Source organism: Rhipicephalus microplus, chromosome 3, assembly GCF_043290135.1.
Source record: "Rhipicephalus microplus isolate Deutch F79 chromosome 3, USDA_Rmic, whole genome shotgun sequence".
Taxonomy (NCBI): domain Eukaryota; kingdom Metazoa; phylum Arthropoda; class Arachnida; order Ixodida; family Ixodidae; genus Rhipicephalus; species Rhipicephalus microplus.
Window position 1 is genome coordinate 285,974,874 of NC_134702.1, and position 21,316 is coordinate 285,996,189.

At 43.7% G+C, this 21,316-nt stretch overlaps 1 protein-coding gene and 1 long non-coding RNA gene across 8 annotated transcripts in view; one reads left to right on the forward strand and one right to left on the reverse strand.

Annotated features, from left to right (window-relative positions):
- The window catches only part of LOC142802730 (uncharacterized), a 311,490-nt gene that overhangs the window by 68,980 nt on the left and 221,194 nt on the right, over positions 1–21,316 (reverse strand). The window lies entirely within an intron of this gene.
- Positions 9,232–21,316, forward strand: part of LOC119167574 (innexin inx2-like) — a 277,656-nt gene continuing 265,571 nt past the window's right edge. For 6 of the 7 annotated variants that reach the window (XR_012893961.1, XR_012893962.1, XR_012893963.1 and 3 more), the window contains exon 1: positions 9,232–9,493. The gene's annotated coding sequence lies outside the window, so the exon portion shown is untranslated. The remainder of the gene's footprint in view (positions 9,494–21,316) is intronic. The other variant, XM_075887752.1, reaches the window with a different exon arrangement.

Below are 21,316 nucleotides of genomic sequence, written 5' to 3' on the forward strand. Positions count from 1 at the left end.
GAGATGCCTGGAGGAGAAAGAGGGGAAGCGAGCGTTGGCTAGCAGACGCTACCTGAGTCGGCATTGCAGGGTGAGAGAGGGGGAGCGTGGGAGAAGAGACGGAGGGTAGGAGACGCGCATGAGCTGTAATAGTGGTCACGCCGCACACCATATCGAGCTCAACACTAAGCTGCTTCGCATATAAATAGCTCGGCGACACCCGCCGGCTTCGCCTGACTTCAAGTCGGCGTTTGCCACTTAAGCTCACCCCTCGTAAAATCACGGCCTGTAAAAGAGGAGATACGACGTGCATTGCGTCGGGCAGTGCTGTTCAATAACTCCATCATGCCGCGAGTAGATAACCTTAACGAAAGTTTGGCGTCTACTCGGTCACGCTATTCTGGCTGTCAGATCACTTTATCTGGTTCCGCTCTTACCGTTTATTACTAAAGCTAGCGTAAACATCTATTACCACAAGGGTCTGTGTAATTGCTAATGATGTACGTTAGTCGCCGGTATGGAGATGTATGGCAAAGGGTCAACTTGGGTGCGTCCACGTTAAGTGGTGCTACAGCTGTGAACCACCAAGTACCATTGCAGAAACTTTTTTGCATGAACGAACAATAAACTATAATGTACTTCTGTAGTTTGACGGAGAGATAAACAAGATGTTTATGCATTGTGTCTAACGTTACACTCATCCAGTAACATATCTGCAGTATTTTTGCATAACTTCCGATGGCACGGGTTGCATCACTTCCGATCGCAGAATACTTCGTGTGGATGTTGTCAGAAGCGAGGTTGTGGTTTCAGTGCAGGATCAAAATAATCAGTCTATTGATATCGGCGCTTTTATCTACATACACGTATTCCCAGCAATCAGTACACTCAACCAAGTGGTGTTGCGGAATGGGCACCTCCATTCCATCCCAATTTGGGGAATGAGGACTTGCAGCAATTCTATTCCTTTTAAGTCCTCAAAATGAAAAAAAAAAGACAGCCCAATTCTACTTCCCGAATCACCGGATATTTCCATGCCATTCTGTTGTTCCTCAATGTAGGAAAGGTATCTTGTAGTTTTGTTCAGCTAACAATGAATGTCCCCATAAAGTTGGTGTGATGAGAAGCATTGGAAACTGCAAAAATACGCAAAAAACATTACCAAAACCAAGTAATAGTAGCCTAGTGCCCCATCCCATGCCGTAAAACACTCTACTAATTCTCATACAAGCAGTTCTCCCGCTACATTTAGTATTTCCATGTTGAGTATGTTTGACGGAGAGATATTTTACGATTGCGATATTTTAATAATGTTAAAGCTTAAGTGGATTATTGCTAAAATGACGAACGACACCGTGTGTATTAATGCTGACAAAAATAGCGTTCAAGAAGACTAAGCTGTTTTGTCGCGCGTATGGAACGGCCATGAAAATGGGGAAATTTAATATTTACTAAAATTCTGGCATTATGGTACGAAACTCTATAGACCTGCTGGTTTTACTTGAGTAGTCAAGAGAGAAAAAAGATGTGCTCGGGCGTCAGTTGCTCTGCTCGAGATGTTCGTTCCTGTCGGTGGTGGTGGTAAAAACATTTATTCACAGAAAACAAAAACAAAGTATGTATGCAGTGACCATCCCAAGAGAAGACATAACCCACAACTAGTAGGTGGGTTTCTCTAGTAAGGGACCCCATTGGCGTCGGCTGCTGCCACCGTTCGTCGAATCAAGGCCTATTGAGCCTAAAGGTTAGAACAGCCGAATAGGGTCACCTGCCACTTCTCCCGGGTAGGGTTGGAGATCGGGAGTACAGCAGGGTTGCACGGGCAGGCCCACACTATATGGTAGATGTCCGAAGACTTTTCCCCACAGTGTGAACAGCTGCTAGAAAAGGCGGGATCAAAATGTTTGAGGGCTGCTGGGCACAGCAAAGTGTCTGTGAAGAGTCGGAGTAAAATTTCCTCTTCCGCTTTACTTCGGGCTTTGCATGGGCGTGGATGAAGACGTGATCGAATCGGAAACAGTCCACAATTTCGCGGAAAGAATACACCAGATTGAATTCATGGCCGTCCTGATCGGAGGAGGTAAGTGGTCGGCCGGCGCTATATGGACTGCAAAGTCTTCACTGCTACCTTCACTGCTACCGAAAGAATGGTCATCGACCGTGCTTTCGAAACTCTTCCCTCGGTGTATCTACACGGACTAGCTTCGCGGAAAAATGGGAGAGTGGGGGGGGGTCATTAATCGCCCCACGAGTGCTTTGAAGACGCCGCTTCAACGTGGTCCCTTTCTTCCCCGAGGAAGAAACTGGTTCCGAAACGCTGGGTTCATGCATCTTCACGTGCTTTTTGGTTGAAGTTTTTTTTTCTCACCAACATATGGTAGATGAAGAAGGAAATAGAGGGGAAGGTTACAAAGCACTAGGTTATATTCAACAGATTACAGCAGATTCATTTAAAAAGGTCACCCAGGGGACTTCCCCGGTGAGTGAAAGCATGAAAAAAGGGCAACCGAAGAAGTGATAGCACTAGAGAATTTCAATTGGAAGAAGGCCGAAGGGAAAATTCCTAAGCGCACTACTCCGGAGTTGGATGGGGTTCCCGTCCACCTCATTATAAACTAGGACATATCACTAAAGAAGCACTGTTGAAATCCGTAGAAAAGTGCACACAAAAGAAAAACATACCAGACGCCTGAAGAAAAGTAGAATGAACTTAATCTAGAAAGCCAAGGAAAAAAGGATAACATTCGCTCGTATAGACCGCCAGCAATTATATTTGGGCTATTTAAGTTGGCTATGGAAGCAGTATAGAAACGTGGGCAGAGCAAAATGATATTTTAAGAGAAATTCAGAATAGATTCTGAATCGACAGGTGGTTAAGCTGTTTGTTTTTACTGAGTGTATAGAAATATCCTAAATAGAGAACAGGCTCTGTTACGTAGCTTATCTGGACATCACTGGGTCGTATGACAACGTTTATCAGGAAATTTTGTGGGACATATTGAAGAAAGTAGGCATAAGTGACGACTGTATACAGCTTTTGAGAGAAATATACCGAGAAAAACAGTGTGCATAGAATGGGAAAGAATAAGTAGCAGTGACAGCGTTGAAGTTAACAAGGTGCTGAGACAGGGATGACATTTGTCTCCGTTGTTATTCATGATGTACGTGGTGAGGATGGAAAAAGCGCTTGAAGGTAGCAACGTTGCGTTTAATTTGTCACACAAGTTAAACAAAAGCTTGCAGTTCTATTTTAAGCAGACGATATTTTCCTATTTACAGAAAGTCACGATGATGTACAGCGGCTGGCAGATATATGCAAAACGAAAGGCGAGGCTCTTGGACTAGGATTTAGGGCAACGAAATGTGGATTGATACCATTCAAAGGACACAAATACCAGGCGGTCTCAATACAGGGCCAAGACGTACCGAGGGTAAGTGAGTACAAGTACCTAAGAGTACGGTAAGTGAGGAAAATAAATATTTTGAGGTCCAGAAAAAAAACATCAGCAGCAAAGGGAAAGAAGAATGCAGGAACAATGAAGCACAGAGAATACAATACCAGAGGATACAATGGATAAGGAGTACTTCGAGGTTCGTGAAAAGGCGTAAAAGTTCCAGGGCTTGGATTTGGGAACTAAGTGGTGTGCTTGAAGTGAAAGGTGCAATGAAGATTGATCAAAATCAAAGAATTGTGGGATGATTTCACGTATCTGAAGCGCAACATCAATACCTAAGTATTAGGTGGTGTGCTTCTTGACTAGAAAATACTACGCCATCACTGCTACGTCGTAGAGGTTAGAGGACCAGCCTCGCTTGCAAGAGGTCCGTGGTTTGAACTCCGGTGCCACGCCATTCTCAGCGGGATTATAAAATTATCCGCGTGATGATAGAATTGCGTCAAAAGGCCTGTGGTGCTGCCTGACCGGTGACAACCACCGGCAACGCACTTTCTCATTAGCGAAGGATGGGTCACCTTGGGCAATACCTCTCACATGGATCCGCCAAATAACCCTCGGCCCTCCGTCCCCAGCGACGGTCATATGTGCGATGCGGCAGAGAGTGCTAAGAAATTCTGGGTCTGGACAGGCCGCCATTGGAACTTGAACTTGGCAACGTTTAACGCTAAAACCTCATTTAGTAAGGTAAGTATATAGCTGTAGTATTCTAGGAGCCAGATGTTCTTCGATTGTATGTTATGTAGGGCTAGGAAAACAGATGATGCCTAGACAGTGCTATAGAACGGGCGCGTTCTTTGATATCGTGGCTTGGCTGACAGAACAAAACTGCGCGTGGGGTTGCTTATTCACAGAAATACAGCTGGTAACATGAAGGAATACCATAGTAATTATGAAAGGGTAGTAGGTATTGTAATTAAACTCAATAAGAGATACAAGATGAAGGTGGTACAGTCCTGATGACGTATCCAGTCATGATGATGTATCAGCTGAAAGGTTCTATGAAGACGTAGAATCGGCAGTGAGTGAAGTAGAAACAGTATACAATACTGATGAGCGACTTCAATGTCACGGTAGGTAAAAAGCAGGCTTTAGACCAGGCAACAGGGGACTATTGCACCGGTGCTAGAAACACTAGCGGAGAGTTATTAGTAGAATTCGCACAACGCAATCATTTACAAATCTTGAATACTTTCTACCGAGATCAAGTTAACAATAAATAGACATGGAAGAATTCTAAAGGCGTCAAAAAGAGAAATAGACTTTATACGGAGCGCACACCCAAGCATCGCGCAGGATGTGGACGTGCTTGGCAGGGTAGATGCAGTGACCAAAGCATGGTAGGAAACCTCTCAAATGTGCCTATACATGAAGAAAAAACGCCAGAAACTAATGCGCAAAACGCCAATAATTGAGCTAGCACTGGGAGGGAAAGTACATGAATTCACAGTTTCACTTCAGAACGGGTACTCGGCTCTTATTGATGGAGTCAGCCTTAGCGTTGACGCACTGAATGATGACCTGAGGAGTGTGAGGTGTAAGTTCGAGCTGTGGTAGTTAGACAGGACACTAGCAAGCTGTCCCAGGAGACGAAGAAGCTTCCTAAGAGACATCAAAGCATGAAAGCCTTAAACACGACAGACAAAATAGAAGTAGCAGACCTTTAGAATTTAAATAATAGACGTAAGGTATCTGATTTACGAAGGTATATTATGAAGAAAATTGAGCATGCTCTAATGAACGGAGGAAGCGTCAAAGCGGCGAAGAGAACTCTTGGGATAGGCAAAACCACAATATACGCGTATGCACCTGTGGACAAGGAAGGCAAAGCAACTACCAATATAGATAGGATAGTTGAAGTAGCGAAGGACGTTTACGGCGATCTGTACAGTAGCAGAGACAACCATGAACATAGCTTAAAACAAGCAGTAACCGAAATGACATCACGCAAATAATGACAAAAGAAAGCAGCAAATCCTTGGAGGGAATGCAAAGAGCCAAAGCTGCTGGTGAGGATCAGGTAACATCACATCTGCTGAAAGACCTAGGACAGCTAGATTGTGCATGAAAAACTAGCCACCTTGTTTACGAAGTGTCTCCTCATGTAGATTGTTAACATCATCTTAATACATATGAAAGAAAACTACAAGAACTTGAAGAATTACAGGCCAATCAGCTTGCTCTCTATCCTATACAACCTATTTACTTCATTTCATTTCATTTATTCAACCTTAAGGGCCCGAAAGCATTTCATAAAGGAGGGGGGGGGGGGTCGTACATCCAGGTTGTTAGTTTCTAAGCAATGTAACAATATGAAAGTGCACACTGTTTTCAATGAATAAGCAAATAAAGAACACAAGCGGAAGTAACAGGCATAACAAAACATTAAAAATATGATAGGCGATAAATAAATTCTGGGAGTACAGTAAAACAACTATAAACGCAAGAGTTAATGTACTGTAATCACACTTGGATTTTGGAAAAGAGTTAGTTTTTCGCGAAATGTTGAGTGGTCCCTGTAAGAAACAGTATCATCTGGCAGCGCATTCCAGAGTGTTACGACATGAGGGAAAAATGAGCTGCTCAACGCCGTCGTCTGGCATTTATGGTCATCAGAAGGTGCGTATGGGACAGGCGCGATGACGTTCTCAATTGGCGTTTTAGGAGAGGTTGTCCCGACCTGCTAAAGTAAAAGAATGTGTGAAGGAGCCAGATGCGAGAGGTTTTGTGACGTGAAGCGAGCGATGCGAGTGACAACGTTTGTTTTAGTGTGGTTACGCTGATATGCCTTGAATATTGTGACGTAGTGAAACAAGCTGCGCGATTTTGAACGGCTTCCAAATCATCGGTGAGATAAGCTTGTGAAGGATGCCAGATGGATGACACATACTCGAGTTTTGGTCGCACGTATGTCAGATATGCGAGTTTCTTTATGTCAGGAGATGCAGATCGCAAGTTATGTCGTAAGCAGCCTAGTGTGCGGGAAGCTTCAGAACGAATGGTTTCAATGTGTTTCACCCATGTTAGTGTTGATGTCAGATGAACTCCTAGATATTTGTAAGTGCGCGTGTGATCAATGGGAATCGAATTAATGCAGTAGGTTTCATGTGAGGTGTGCTTACGCGTGAAGAACATGGCCTTGCATTTAGTGAGGTTTAGGGGCATATGTCACTTTTTGCACCATGAAGCAATGGTGTAAAGGTCCTGTTGTAGGGTGATCGCGTCGTTAGGGGAGTAATGGGGGTTATAAAGAACGCAGTCGTCTGCAAATAGGCGCAGCTGTGATTTAAGGTTACTAGGAAGGTCATTCACGTATATAATAAATAATAGAGGTGATAAGGCGGCACCCTGGGGAACATCGGAAGTGACGCTTGTAAGGGTTGATTGGAAATTGTTAGCAACGGTAAACTGAAAGGGTCCTGTTAAGAAATGCTCGAGCCATTTTATAAGGTTTGGGGGGATACCAAGAGCGGATAATTTGATGAGCAGGTGCTTGTGGGGTACGCGATCGAAGGTCTTGGAGAAATTTAAGAAAATTGCATCTATTTGTACGTGATCATCCATTCGCACTAGTATGTCATTAGTAAATTCAGCCAGCTGTTTTTCGCAGGAAAGATATTTTCGGAAACCATGTTGAAAAGGGTAGAAAAACCTGATTGATTCTAGGTAGGTCCTAAGAGTGGATGCTATAATATGCTCAAGGATTTTAGATGGAACACTAGTTAAGCTAATCATGCGGTAATTGCTAACAGACTTCTACGAAGGTAGTTTCTAACAGAATTAAGGCAACAATAAAATTTAATCAACGAAAGGAAAAAAGCAGGATCTAGAACAGGCTACTAAATCGACCTCATTCATACTATCAATCGGGTAATAGAGAAACGCTCAGAATACAGTCAAGCACTATTCATAGCTTTCATAAATTACGAGAAGGCATTTGATTCAGTAGACATATCAACAGTCATGCAGACACTGAGGAATCAGGGCGTCGACGAAACATATATAAACATCCTGGAAAAAATCTACAGAGGATGTAGCCACCACATTGTCTCTTAAAAAGTGAGAAAATACCAATAAAGGAGGGTGTAAGGCGATACATTCTGCTTAATGATTTTTACCGCGTGTTTACAGGAGGTTTTCAGAGGCCTAGAGTGGGAAGAATCGGGTATAAGCGTTAATGAAGAGTACCTTTTTAACCTGCGCTTCGCCGATGACATTGTGTTGCTGGGTAACTCAAGAGATAAATGGCAACTCAAGATTACTTGATTGCATAAGGAAAGAAGAAAGGTAGGTCTCAAAATTAATCTACAGAAAACAAAATTAATGAACCACCACGGAAGAGAACAGCGCTTCGAGATAAGTACCAGTGCGCTTTAAGGTATAAAAGACTACGTCTACTTAGGACAGGTAATAACAGGGGAGCAGAACCACTAGATTTAAGTAACTAGAAGAATAATCATCGAGTGGAGCACATTCACCAATAATTTTTAAATAATGACTGATAGATTTCCACTACCCTTCAAGACGAAGGTATATAACAGTTGCATCTTGCCGGTACTTCCGGGTATAAAGTGGCAACAGCAGGCACAAGACTGAGTTGACTGGCGGAACAAGAGAGAGGCCTTTCTCTTGCAGTGGTTGTAGTCTGGGTGATAATGAAGGTGATTATGATGACGATGATGATGATGATTGGATTCCCAGAGAAGGCAGGCGGCTTATAAGGAGACAGGAAGTTAGCTGGGTAGATGAGATTAGGAAGTTTGCAGTTATAAAGTGGCAGCCGCAAGCACAGAACCGGGTTGACTGGCGGAACATGGGAGAGGCCTTTGTCTTGCAGTGAACGTAATTAGGCTGATTATGATGATAACAAAAATGCGTAATTTCAAAGACCCCAGTGTTTCTTAGCCTACGCCTAATTTCTACACTATGCACGAAATGAGGTCGGCAGAAGACTACCATCTTTCGACGAAAGTTGCAGCGAAGCGCACAAATATGCGGCCAAAGTTCTTTTAGTGTCGGCATGCAGAACCACATAGAGCATAGTCAGATGCAGCCCTCGCTGGCACCTAAGGAAGATCACCTTCCTCTTGTTCTTCAAGCCCCTTGATAATGATAATAAGCATACAGAACCACATGCATGCAGCATAGTCATCCGTATCATATTGAGCACGTGCTCACGCCCCCCCCCCCCAAAAAAATAACAGCTCTTCCTCTTGTACTTCGAGTGCCTCGACAATGATATAAAGTGTGGAGAGCTTTCAATAAAGTGCCACATGCAAAAATTAAAAAAAGAGGGAGCAAAATAAAGAAAGGAAAAGCAGGAAGTATAGAAAGCAAAATAAACAGTCATAAAAAGAGAAAAAAAAACAGGAAATACAAAAATAAAAAGTGAGATGAGAGGAAAGCGAAAGCGGCTGACCAGCTCCATCAGGCTTGGAACATGGCGAAGCTGCCCTAATATCATGCTGCTATCTACTGTGAAGCCGTTGTAGGTTGACCGCTTCCGGCAACTCTGAAAACTGTTGCGCTGATGGGACTAAAGCGTGTCCAGGCGAAACATGACTGTCTTGGCATTGCGCGCCTTTGCTCACACTGAAAGGAAAAACAATTCAGCATGGATCGCAGTTGTTGTCCTAACAAGCGGCAGGAACGCCTGTCGTGCTTCGCGAGGCATTCTGCTTACGAGGCGAATTGCTTGGCCTTTGCGTGCAGGTGCAAGCGGCGTCAGCTGCACATGCGGGTACTCAGGAAACGTGCCGGGACGTCGCGCGTAACGTCGAAGCAGCTGCGGGCTGTCACGTGGCTGCTCTTCTTCGCAAGCTTCTTTGTGTCGTCGTGGCCGACAATTTTTTCTCTGTCGCCTCAAGTGCCACATTTTGCACGGGTAGAAGCGCTGTAACAGAAGACACGGGTCAGTGTTCGAGAGGAATGTCGCAAAAAACGACAGAATACGATGGAATGCCAACTGCACTGCCAGTAGTAATACTGTTTACGTTCACCCCGGATGCCCTCGAAATCCTCCTGTGCAACGCAGCTACGTTCTGAAGAGCGCTACTCCGGTGAGCGACGTTTCACAACCCACGTGTCTCGTGTTCGCGCGAATTTAACTGAATGAAGCTAGCACACTTGTCATGCTTTCCTTCAAGCTGTGTCTGGCTGGAAGGTACGTTTGGCTAGTTGGTATGACATATTATGTAAACTCCAACTGTGCTTGTGACGGGACAGATTATTAAAAACAGACATGACGAACCCGCACTAATAACACCAGTTTGGGCCCTGTCGGCTTCTCTGGTGTCTCGTCTCGAGAGCAGTTTAAGCCTACATAATGCTAGAAGAGCTGGTCACACAAGCTTGTCAGCATTGATTGCACGAAGGCTTCTGCAAGACGGGGGTTGGCTATCGAGAAATTTTTCAATCATTAACAAATGCACATGTGAAGAGACACATATATGACTGATTCTTGCTTTGAAGATTTCAAATTAAAATACTGTAGTTGCGTCTTGCACTGGTACGAGCACATAACCTTGCTTCTCATCCGTGTGTGCAGAGAGCTGTTGTCCACGCATGATCCTTCAGAGCTATTTGTTTATAATCAGAGTTGTCTAATTCAGCTATAGTTCAACCGCATCTAAACAGACCATTTGTTCCTTCAACGACCGAACAGTGCACAACGTGAAGCCTAACTCCTATACTTGTTTCAAGTTACGTTATCTCTCTCTCAACCAGTAAGTGCTTAGTTACAAATACTCATCACGCTGAAAATATTTTTTCAATTTCAGCCATACAAAGTACGAGAGATAAAAGTGCTCGAGAAAAGAAGTCGTATATCATGTCATCTTACCTTTTAAACTCGGTTAACTTGTGTATATAAAATAAAATGCAAGGTATCATATGCTATTCGCGAACTACGGGCACTTTGATAGTCTGTCTGTCTGTCTGTCTGTCTGTCTGTCTGTCTGTCTGTCTGTCTGTCTGTCTGTCTGTCTGTCTGTCTGTCTGGCTGGCTGGCTGTCTGTCTGTCTGGCTGTCTGTCTGTCTGTCTGCTTGCCTGCCTACATATGGGTGCTCTCATGAACCGCCCTTAATTTGGGGTAAACCATAATTAGCATGAAAGGGTAAGTTGGTTGTTCGATGTCAAAATGCCGTTTCCCACATCTTCAAACATGTTTCGCCAAGCAGTGGCACATAGCCGTCCGCGGGTATGTGCCTAATTTTTAAACGCAAGCGTTAAGGAAAAAGCTCACATCGGCAGCGTTGACCCGATGAGTGCAAAGAATAAATGTCAGAGTCCCAGCAGGAATCAAAGCTGAGCATTTTGTGCGACAATCAAGAACTCTACCACACAGCATTGCCTGGACTCGGAACTCCTTTTCAAACAGAACCTCATATTCGTGAGACGCCTATTGGCGTTGCAGTGCTGGTTATCCACGTTTATAAACATTACATATGTATTCTTATAATACAGCTGCCTAATAATGCGTAACTATGACTTAGCTTAAGATATCTTGTTGTCAAAGGTGCACATACCATCTTATCATGGGCATGGTCGTCCTGGTGATGTCAGTGGAATGGGATAGCACAAATTAGGACGTTTTTTTTTTCGTATAAACGTAAACGCTTCTTCTTGCGATGACTCCTCTCCTTAAAAATATGGAAGTGTTAGTGAGAAGTGAATATATCTTGATATTGGACATGAAAACTTTTCCGACGACGATTACAAAGCTGCCTGTAATGCAAATTCAGGGCGCAGCTTTCAGTTGGGGCAAGGTCAACTGTGAATTAGGTTTTGGCTTTTCGAAAGGTATTGACTACATCATAAATCATACTTTTCGTGAAGTAGGGCCACACCTACTATGCCATAATTCTTCCTTGAGCGGATAAGCGAGGTACTATTTCGCAAGGCATTATGTGCTCTGTTTCTATATGGCTGACGAAGCAGTACTGCCAATCGGCATTGAAACTCCCTCGGGCATCCAAAAAAAAGTCCGAACGTCCACGTCCAAACCAAGTGTCCAGGGGACATCTGAAGAATACTAATGTCGGAATAAGTTTTTACATCCGTTTGGCTTTCTCCAGCTGACGCCCTCGGGACGTATTATGAACATATATCATCATCATCATCATCATCATCATCATGATCTACTACGTGCACTGCAGGACAAAGGCCTCTCTCATGTTCCGCCAGTCAACTCGGTTCTGTGCTTGCTGCTGCCAATTTACACCCGCAAACTTCTTAATCTCATCTGCCCACCTAACCTTCTGTCTCCGCCTAACCCGCTTGATTTCTCTGGGAATCCAGCGAGTTACCCTCAATGACCAGCGGTTATCCTGTCTACGCACTACATTCCCGGCCCATGTCCATTTCTTCTTCTTAATCTCAACTATGATATCCTTAACCCCCGTTCGTTCCATAATCCACTCTGCTCTCTTCTTGTCTCTTGAGGTTACACCTACTATTTTTCTTTCCATTGCTCGCTGCCTCGTCCTCAATTTAAGCTGAACCCTCTTTGTAAGTCTCCAGGTTTCCGCTCCATAGCTAAGTACCGGCAAGATGCAGCTGCTATATATCCTCCTCTTGAGAGATAGTGGCAATCTACCCGTCACGATTTGAGAGAGCTTGCCAAATGTGCTCGACTCTATTATTATTCTTCAAGTTACTTTAATCTCGTGGTTCGGCTCTGCGGCTCTTACGTGCCCTAAGTAGACATAGTCTTTTACAACTTGAAGTGCACTATTACTTATCTCGAAGTGCTGCCCTCTTCCGAGGCTGTTGAACATTACTTTCGTTTTCTGCATACTAATTTTAAGACCCACCTTTCTGCTCTCCTTGTCTAACTCCATAATGAAGAGTTGCTGTTCGTCCCCTGAGTTACTCAGGAATGCAATGTCATCGGCGAAGCGCAGGTTACTGAGACGCTCTCCATTAACCCTTATCCCTAACTGTTCCTATTCTAGGCCTCTCAAAACCTCCTGTAAGCACACGGTAAATAGCATTGGGGAGATTGTATCCCCCTGCCTCATAACCTGCTTGATTGGTATTCTGTTGCTTTCTATATGAAGCAATATGGTAGCAGCTGGTTCCTGTAGATCTCTTCCAGGGTGTTTATGTATGCTTCATCGACGCCCTGATTCCGCAACGTCTGCATGACTGCTGATATTTTTACTGAATCAAACGCCTTCTCGTAATCTATTATGGCTATTTATGGTGGTTAGCTATATTCCGAAAATTTCTCTATTACCTGATAGATAGCATAAATGTGGTAGATTGTTGAGTAGCCTGTTAGAAATCCTGCTTGTTCCTTTGGTTGATTGAATTCTAATGTTTTCTTAACTCTGTTAGCAATTACCTTTGTAAATCGCTTGTATACTACGGAGAGTAAGCTGATTGGCCTGTAATTCTTCAAGTCCTTGTCATCTCTTTTTTTATGTATTATGATAGCATTCTTTCAAGACACTGGTACTCTTACCGTCATGAGGCACCTCGTAAACAGGGTGGCTAGTTTTTACAACAAAATATTGCCACAGAGACTGTTTACAATATCCTACATTATGAAAAATCAGCGTCCACAGTCTTGTGCGCACTCTTGCTTGGAGCCGCACGACTCATGCCTCTTGTTCACAGGCACGAGCCAGTGTGGGTTGGAGCTGCGAAGAAGAAGAAGGTGCGTGAGCAGAGGAACAGTTTTTGTTTTTGGAACGCTCTAGCGGACTCTTCCATCTTTTCGCACATAATTTTCAGGGCACAAGTTCGCCCATAATAAACTAGTTTTTGACTTTTCCTCTCTTGCACCCATTACAATATGTCCTCCATCTTTCAGCAGATCTGATGCTACCAGGTTCTCACCAGCAGCTTTACCTCTTTGCATGCTCTAGAAGGCTTTTCTGACTTCTTCTAATATTACTGATGAGGTGTCATCTGGGTCACTGCTAGTTCTCATAGTATTAAGGTCGGGGTTTTCCCGGCTACTGTACAGGTCTCTGTAAACCTCCTCCGCTATTTTAATTATCCTATCCATGTTGGTAGTTATTTTGCCTTCTTTGTTCCTTAGTGCATACATGATATTTTTGCCTATCCCAAGTCTCCTCTTCACTGCTTTGACACTTCCTCCGTTTTTCAGAGCGTGTTCAATTCTCTCCATGTTATACCTTCTTACATCGGATACCTTACACTTATTAATCAACTTCAAAATCCTTGCCAGCTTGATTTTGTCTCTTGTACGAGAAACGTTTATGCTTTGACGCTTTTTTATAAAGTTCTTCGTCTCCTGGGACAGCTTGCCAGTGTCCTGTCTAAGTACCGTACCTCCAACTTCCACTGCACACTCCGTAATGATACTCGTCAGATTATCATTCATTGCATCAACGCTAAGGCTGGTTTTCTCGATAAGAGCCGAGTACCTGTTCTGAAGTGAGACTGAATTCCTCTACTTTTCCTATCAGTGCTAGCTCATTGATTGGCTTCTTGCGTATCAGTTTCTGTCGTTCCTTCTTCAAGTTTAGGTGAATTCGAGATCGCACCATTCTATGGTCACTGCATCGTACCTTGCCAAGCACTTCCACATCCTGCACGATGCATGGCTGCGCACTCATTATAAATTCTAGTTTGTTCTTAATTTCGCCATTAGGGCTCCTTCATGTCGAATTACGATTTTCTCGTTTGTGATAGAAGGTATTCAAAATCCGAAAATAATTACGTTCTGCGAATCCTACTAATAGCTCTCCTCTGTCATTTCTAGTAGCGATGCCATAATCTCCCACTGCCTGCTGTCTAGCCCGCTTCTTCCCAACCTTTGCATTAAAAACTCCCATTAGTATAGTATACTTTGTTTTTACCTTACTCATTGCCGATTACACGTAGAAGCTTTCAACTGAAGCGTCCTTATGGCTGGATGTAGGTGCGTAAGCCGGTACCACCTTCCTCTTGTATCTCATATATATATATATATATATATATATATATATAAGTGAAATCAGAGTACGACGCACGTTGGTTTTGCACGGTATATCCTGACTGACGTTTCAGCTGGTGGACCAGCCTTTGTCAAAGTAACAAGTACATGTCAACGCGCTTGCTTACAAATACAATTCACATGGGATAATAAAGCTCGGCGACGTAGATCAGCGATTAGACAATTCATAGCGTGAAGTGTTCATGACGGTACAGTTGCATATCATGCAAAAACATAAATAAATATATATACATGTATAAAAATGTAGAACCCCAAAGAACAGAAATCACTTCTTCGTGCACACAGCATAACACGGTAAGAACCGGAGATAGATAATGATAAAACAACAATGAAAACATGGATATCAAATATCAAAAAACCACGTGATATTACAGATTGCGCGTCAAATACACAGCTCAGTCATTGTGATATGAATAAGATGAGTTGTTGTTGCTTTTATTGCGCGTGCGCGTTAAAATACAGTCTTGAATCCACATTCGTGATAGCGGCGGCGATTAATAAACTCAAGTGACTGTAAACATTGGATACACAAATATACACAATAACAGAAGCATTAGAGACGGTATCCAACAAGCTTAACCGATCACGTTACGGGCCATGGGTTAAGGCTGATAATGCTTGGTGGGCACACTAGAAAGCGTGCCTGTACTTTCGTTTATGCCTGATGACACGATGTTGAATTTGTAGATGAGGTAAGATTTGCGGATTTCCCGATCGTGGTGAGAATGAAAGCCCGATTCAAGTATAGTGACCCCATTTTTTCGAACGAGTGCCCTGGCAAGCGAATATGTTTTGAGAGCGGGAGGTTAGGTTGCGTATTGGTATGTGATTTATGGTTGTTGAAGCGTATTCGGAACGATGTTTCTGTATGGCCAATATACTGTTCATGGCAGACGGCGCACGCGAGCTTGTATATGACGTTAGAGCTTTCGCATCTAAAGGGGCCGCGAATTTTAAGGGTGAAATTAGACGACGTACTAACGGCTTCCTGGGTGGTTTGCATATATAGGCAAACCTTGCAGCATGGTTCGTTGCAAGGTGCACAGCCAGATGTTGTGGGTTCGTTTAATTTTGACGATGTTAGCATATCGCGGACACTTTTAGAGCGTCGGTAGACTACGCGAGGTGATTCAGGAGAGATATTTTTCAGATGCTCGCTTTGGGTAAGGATGTTGTGGTGGCGTTTGAGTATAGAAAGGTCCTTTGGCACTGATGCCGAGTAAGTTAATACGATATTAGCGCCAGCACGTTGTTCAGGGAAACTGTTTGCGCTAAGAATGTCGGCTCTATTCAATTGGTCTGCTCTGTCCATAGCGTCATCGACCAAGTCCGCTGGATACCGTCGTTTAGTGAGAGCGCTTTTAAGTTGCTCGCAGTTAGATAGGAAGTCTTCGCGATCGGAACACAATCGCTTAAAAAGGAGAGTCTGACTATAAGGTATACCTGTCTTACAATGTCGCACATGACTGCTCTGAAAATGGAGAAGCTGGTTTCTATGAGTCGGTTTTGCGGTATAATTTTGTGATCAATTTTCCTTCAGATAGCGCGACGGTGACATCCAGAAAAGTAACAGAATTTGGCGAATAGCTGTGTGAAAGCATGATTTACGGATGGAAATTATTGAATCCATCTATAAATTTTAAGAGCGTGTCCTCCCCATGTGTCCAAAATAAGAATATATCATCTATAAACCGTCTATAAAACAAAGGCTGTAGGTCAGTGCTAGACAGATAATTATTCTCTAGAATGCCTATGAAAATGTTAGCATAAGTAGGACCTATTCGGGTTCCCATTGACGTGCCACTGATCTGAACGTAATGACAATTATTAAATTGAAAGTCATTGAGTTCAAGGATAAGCTTCAATAACAATTGTAAGGCTTCTTTCTCGATTGGTTTATCGAGGCAAGAATCCTCGTATGCATTAAGTACTGCAGCAATTCCATCGGCATGCGGTATGTTAGTATAGAGTGAAGCGACATCCAGTGTTACAAGTATTGCATTTTGGGGAATGTTAAGACTTGATATGTCTTGAAGAAAATTATTGGTGTCCTTGACGAATGATGGAAATGTCTTGGGAATATGTTTAATAACGGAAACAACATAGCGCGACAAGTTCTCGGTTGTAGTGTTTATACCGGAGAGGATTGGGTAGCCCGAATTACCCGGTTTACGAATCTTCGGGAGTATGTAAAATCTGCCGGCTACAGGGCTGAGCGGAATAAGTGACCGAACAATTATTTCCTCTAGTTTTTTATCTCTTGTTATAGTCATTAGTTTATCTTGCAAGATGAACTTAAAACTATCTGTTGGGTCGGTTGGGAGGGTTCTATAAAAACTGTCGTCGGAGAGCTGTCGGGTAGCTTCCGCTATGTAATCCTTCCTATCAAGAATGACGATTGCTCCTCCCTTATCGGCAGGTTTGATGACAATGTCAGGGATATTAGAGAGTTCTTCGAGCGCTGCTTTTTCCTTCTATGTTAAATTTTGTCGGTAATGAACACCGGCATTGTACGCTTCAAGGACATCATGCTGTACAGCCCTGATGTACATATCGAGGGATTGATTACGTTGTGGTGGTGTTGTCCACCTCTTGTGCGACGGCACTGGTATTGTATAATTTGTATTGTTATTAGAATTTTCACGGTCATGAGAGTATTCTCTAAGGCGCATGTTACGTGCAAAGTTATCCCAATCTTTTAAAAGCTGGAATTCACTAAATCCACCTCAGACTGGGCAAAAAGTAAAACCTTTCGACAATGCAGCTATTTGAGCGCAAGAGAGAGTGATAGCCGATAGGTTTACGACATTATCGCTGAGTTCAGTTGGCGTGCTTCTGACCGACGATTTCGCAGGAGCATTATTCGTTATTAGCGGTATATACAGGCGGGTCTATGCCGTCGCGAATGAATTTATTGCATTTAAGCGTACTTAAGTTATTCTTTTTCTTATGTTTATAGGCTTCTAAGGATTCCGACTCACGAGACCCTAATTGAGCAGTAAGGCAGGCTTCTCCGCTATGGAGGCTAAGCGCACGCGATTTGTAGAGATCAACAACTATACGTAGTAGTTCTAGTGAGGCGTCAATCAATACTTGTTGCCACTTGGCTTTGTGCAAAGAAAATAGATCACAAGTGGCCGGTTCTAATTGTAGCTGTAAACCTTTAGGAATTTTAAAAGCACTCAAGTATGCCGACAATGTAGTGACATGCAGCTCTGAATGAATGCTTTTCTCGGCAATCTTCCTAGATTTCAGAAATGTTCTAAAAGGCACATGCATAACAGATTTACCAGGAACTGACAGTCATTTGGTTGCGTTGTCGCGAGCGGGGTTCTTCCGGAAAGGGTAGTGGCGGCCCAAGGACGGAGTAGTCTGTGCACTTTCCTCACTCAAGTTTTGGCGGCTCAGAACTGGAGAGTTGATTTCGGCGTCTGGAGAGGGTTGAGGGTAGCACACCCTTGGAGAAGTCTGCGTAGCACCATGTGAAGGGTACCACGACGCGAACTCACACTACAGTGACACTTTGTTGTTGCGCTTGCAGCAAAGTCCACGAATGTGGCTGGCGATGAGAGCGACGCTTTCAAAACTCGGATGAAGACCGTCGGCAGCCAGTGCGCGCGCTGGGGGCAGGTGTTGGAAGCCGTAGTCCAGGAAAAAGAATTTTCTTGAGTGACTGCAGAATCCACGTAGCAGTCGGTTGAAGTAACTTGCTTCCCCGTTGCAACGTCAGACGAACGAAAGGTTGCAGTTAACGCGGCGACGGTTGGTGCAACGAGGAAGGACGAGTGTTGCATAAATTCTGGATATGTTCGGCAGAGTCTTCCTAACAAAATCAAGCAGGGCGCGATACTTGTCGAACGCAGCTTCTGCTGTTTCTATTGCCATATCAATAGTTCCAACGAGGAGCATGAGGGTATTGGCGGTTTCTAGCACAAAGTTGATGAGTGACCAAACGTCATCAATCGTGGCACCAATTTTCGAAATAAAAGCTGGCGTACCTAGAGAAGTGGGATCGATGTATTGGTGGAAGTACTGTGATTGGGAGTCACCGATGACGACCGTGTTAGTTTTGGTCCTTGGAAACCTCAGGATGATGTGCTTTAACGGCGTCGTTGCGGGGACCATTGCGGAAAAACAGTTGCAGCAAGGAAGTCCGGCAGAAGTGCACGTTGGAACTACGCACTAAAAGATACACCTTTTTGCAGGCACTTCTTGCGAGCATCTGCGCTACTCTGTGACATCACCGCAAGCAAGGAAATCGACGACCCGGCAGACAACTGCCGCCCACTCTGTGATCAAGATTGCAAGATCTCGTCATCGCAAGAACGTCGTCACCAGAGGACAATCGTGTCCCTCTGAGTTATAAAGCCTGCGGGAACATTGCATCTCCTGCAGTCCGGCAGCAGTGCAGGTTGGAACTACGCACTAAAAGATACAACTTTTTTGCAGGCACTTCCTGCGAGCATCTGCGCTACTCTGTGACATCACCGCAAGCAAGGAAATCGACGACCCGGCAGACAACTGCCGCCCACTCTGTGATCAAGATTGCAAGATCTCGTCATCGCAAGAACGTCGTCACCAGAGGACAATCGTGTCCCTCTGAAATATAAAGCCTGCGGGAACATCGCATCTTCTGCAGTCAGGCAGCAGTGCACGTTGGAACTACGCACTAAAAGATACACCTTTTTGCAGGTGAGATAAACTTACTCGGCAAATGCCAAACTTCGGAGCAGGGTCTAAGAGGTCGAGCAGTACCAGCGTTCCAATAGCTTGGAAATCAAGGGAGTTCCTGCTGACATAGAACCATTTGAGGTTGTTAAGAAAATTGGAGTTATTGTGTATGACGAAATTTCTGAGGATGATGTTGACACATGCCATAGAGTGCCCACTTCTCGTCATGATGTAAGCAACATAGTTGTTCGCTTTGTGAGAATAACTAAACGGAATGCCTTGCTAAGCGAGGCAAAGAAAGCTAAAATCAACAGTGGGGTACTGGGAAGTCAAGTGTCATCCCCAGTGTACGTTAATGAACTTTTGACAAGGAATGGCAAACGACTGCTTGGGGCAGCAATACAACGTAAAAGAGAGATGAAGTGGAAGTTTGTCTGGACAACAAATGGGAAGGTATTCGCCCGTCGAAACGAAAGTTCGCAGGTGCTCAGAATAGCCACTACCAACGATCTCAGCAAAATGACAGCAGAGGCTGTCAGTGGCAGTACAGATGTCGCAGATTAAACTAATGACAACTGTATTAGGGGTTATTATGTTGCCGAAACACTACTGAAATCACAAAGTGTGCTATTATGAGCTTGACTCTTTCAATTCACTGCTGCACGATGCTCGCAAGCGATGAACATTGTTTCATGTGAACGTACGCAGCATACGTAATAAAAAAGATCACCTGGATGACTACTTCTCTCAGCTTTCTTTTGCTTTTGATGTATTTATGTTTTCGGAAACCTGGCTAACGAGTGGCGAAGATCCTCCTTATTTTCAAGGTTATACTTATAACGGCCTTGTGCGTACTGAAGGACGAGGAGGTGGTGTGGCCATTTACGTCAAGGATACAATTAAGCATGAACTTATTCCTCAATTTTACAGTGTGAACAAAACATTGAATGCTTAATGAGGCGCCTGCCTAGGGCACTTATAACCGTGGTCTACAGGCCACCCACCGGTAGCAAGCCAGCATTTCTGGAGTCGATTGAAAATGTGCTGAATTATTCCTGCCATTCGGGTTTAGAGTTTGCGATCATGGGTGACGTCAACGTCGATATGCTTTCACTGGACACCTCAGCTCGACAGCTACCAGAGGTTATGAACTACTTCGCTTGTGAAAACGTTATCATAAAAGCCACGCGAGTGACGGCTGAAATGGCAACTCTGCTTGATATCTGCATCACGAACGTATGCTCTTTATCGTGTGTCGCTGGAACACTTTCTTTAGAAATAAGCGATCATCTCCCCATTTTTTAGCCTTTCCTATATCACATTATCGCTATCAAGCTAATAATAATGAAAATGTGGTATTTCGTAAAATCAATGACCATACGCTGGAGGTATTTTGTCAACGAATTATTGAAGAGGACGTGGAGCGTGTGCTTCAGGTAGCAGACCCAAATGATGCATATGAGATATTCTTTGGAAAACTAGACTAATGTTACGATATTGCGTTTCCGAAGGTTATGAAGAAACAGCAGAGCAAAAAAATAAGAAAATCTTGGATTTCAAATGCCTTGCATAAAAAAATAAAGAAGAAACACCACATGTTCCATGCATTTGTCAAGTCCCGCGACATCAATATGCTAAAGGAATACAGGAAGTACAAAAATCAACTTAATTATGAGTTGAAACAGGCCAAAATAAACTATTACGCAGATGTCTTCAGCAGAATGACCCAAGTAACATCTGGGATGAGGTAAGAGACCTGCTGGGCCACAAACCTAGCAGCAATGTAACTTCCATAGAGGCAGAAGCGGGTGTCCTTAGTAATGTTAATGCAGCAACAGCATTCAACAAGTATTTCGTAACATGCTGTGACGCCCAAGATGACACCGGTAGTAAGGTTCTACATCTGTTGTCAAATAATTATAGTATTCCAAATACAATTGTGTTAAGCCCTGTCACATGCACCGGAGTTGAAAAAGCATTAGGAAAATAAAAAAACAAATGTGCAGCAGGGTACGACGAAATAAAACCTGTGGCGATAAAATACGTGGCTGATGTGTTATCTGCTCCCTTAGCGTAAATTATAAATCTTTTTTTCTCCACTGGCATTTTCTGAGATAAGCTGAAAATTGCTCGCGTATGTCCGATCTTTAAAGGCGGCAATCCGAAACACATGACCAACCATCGGCCCATATCAGTGCTACCTGTTCTTTCGAAAGTTTAAGAAAGCACATTGAAGAAGCG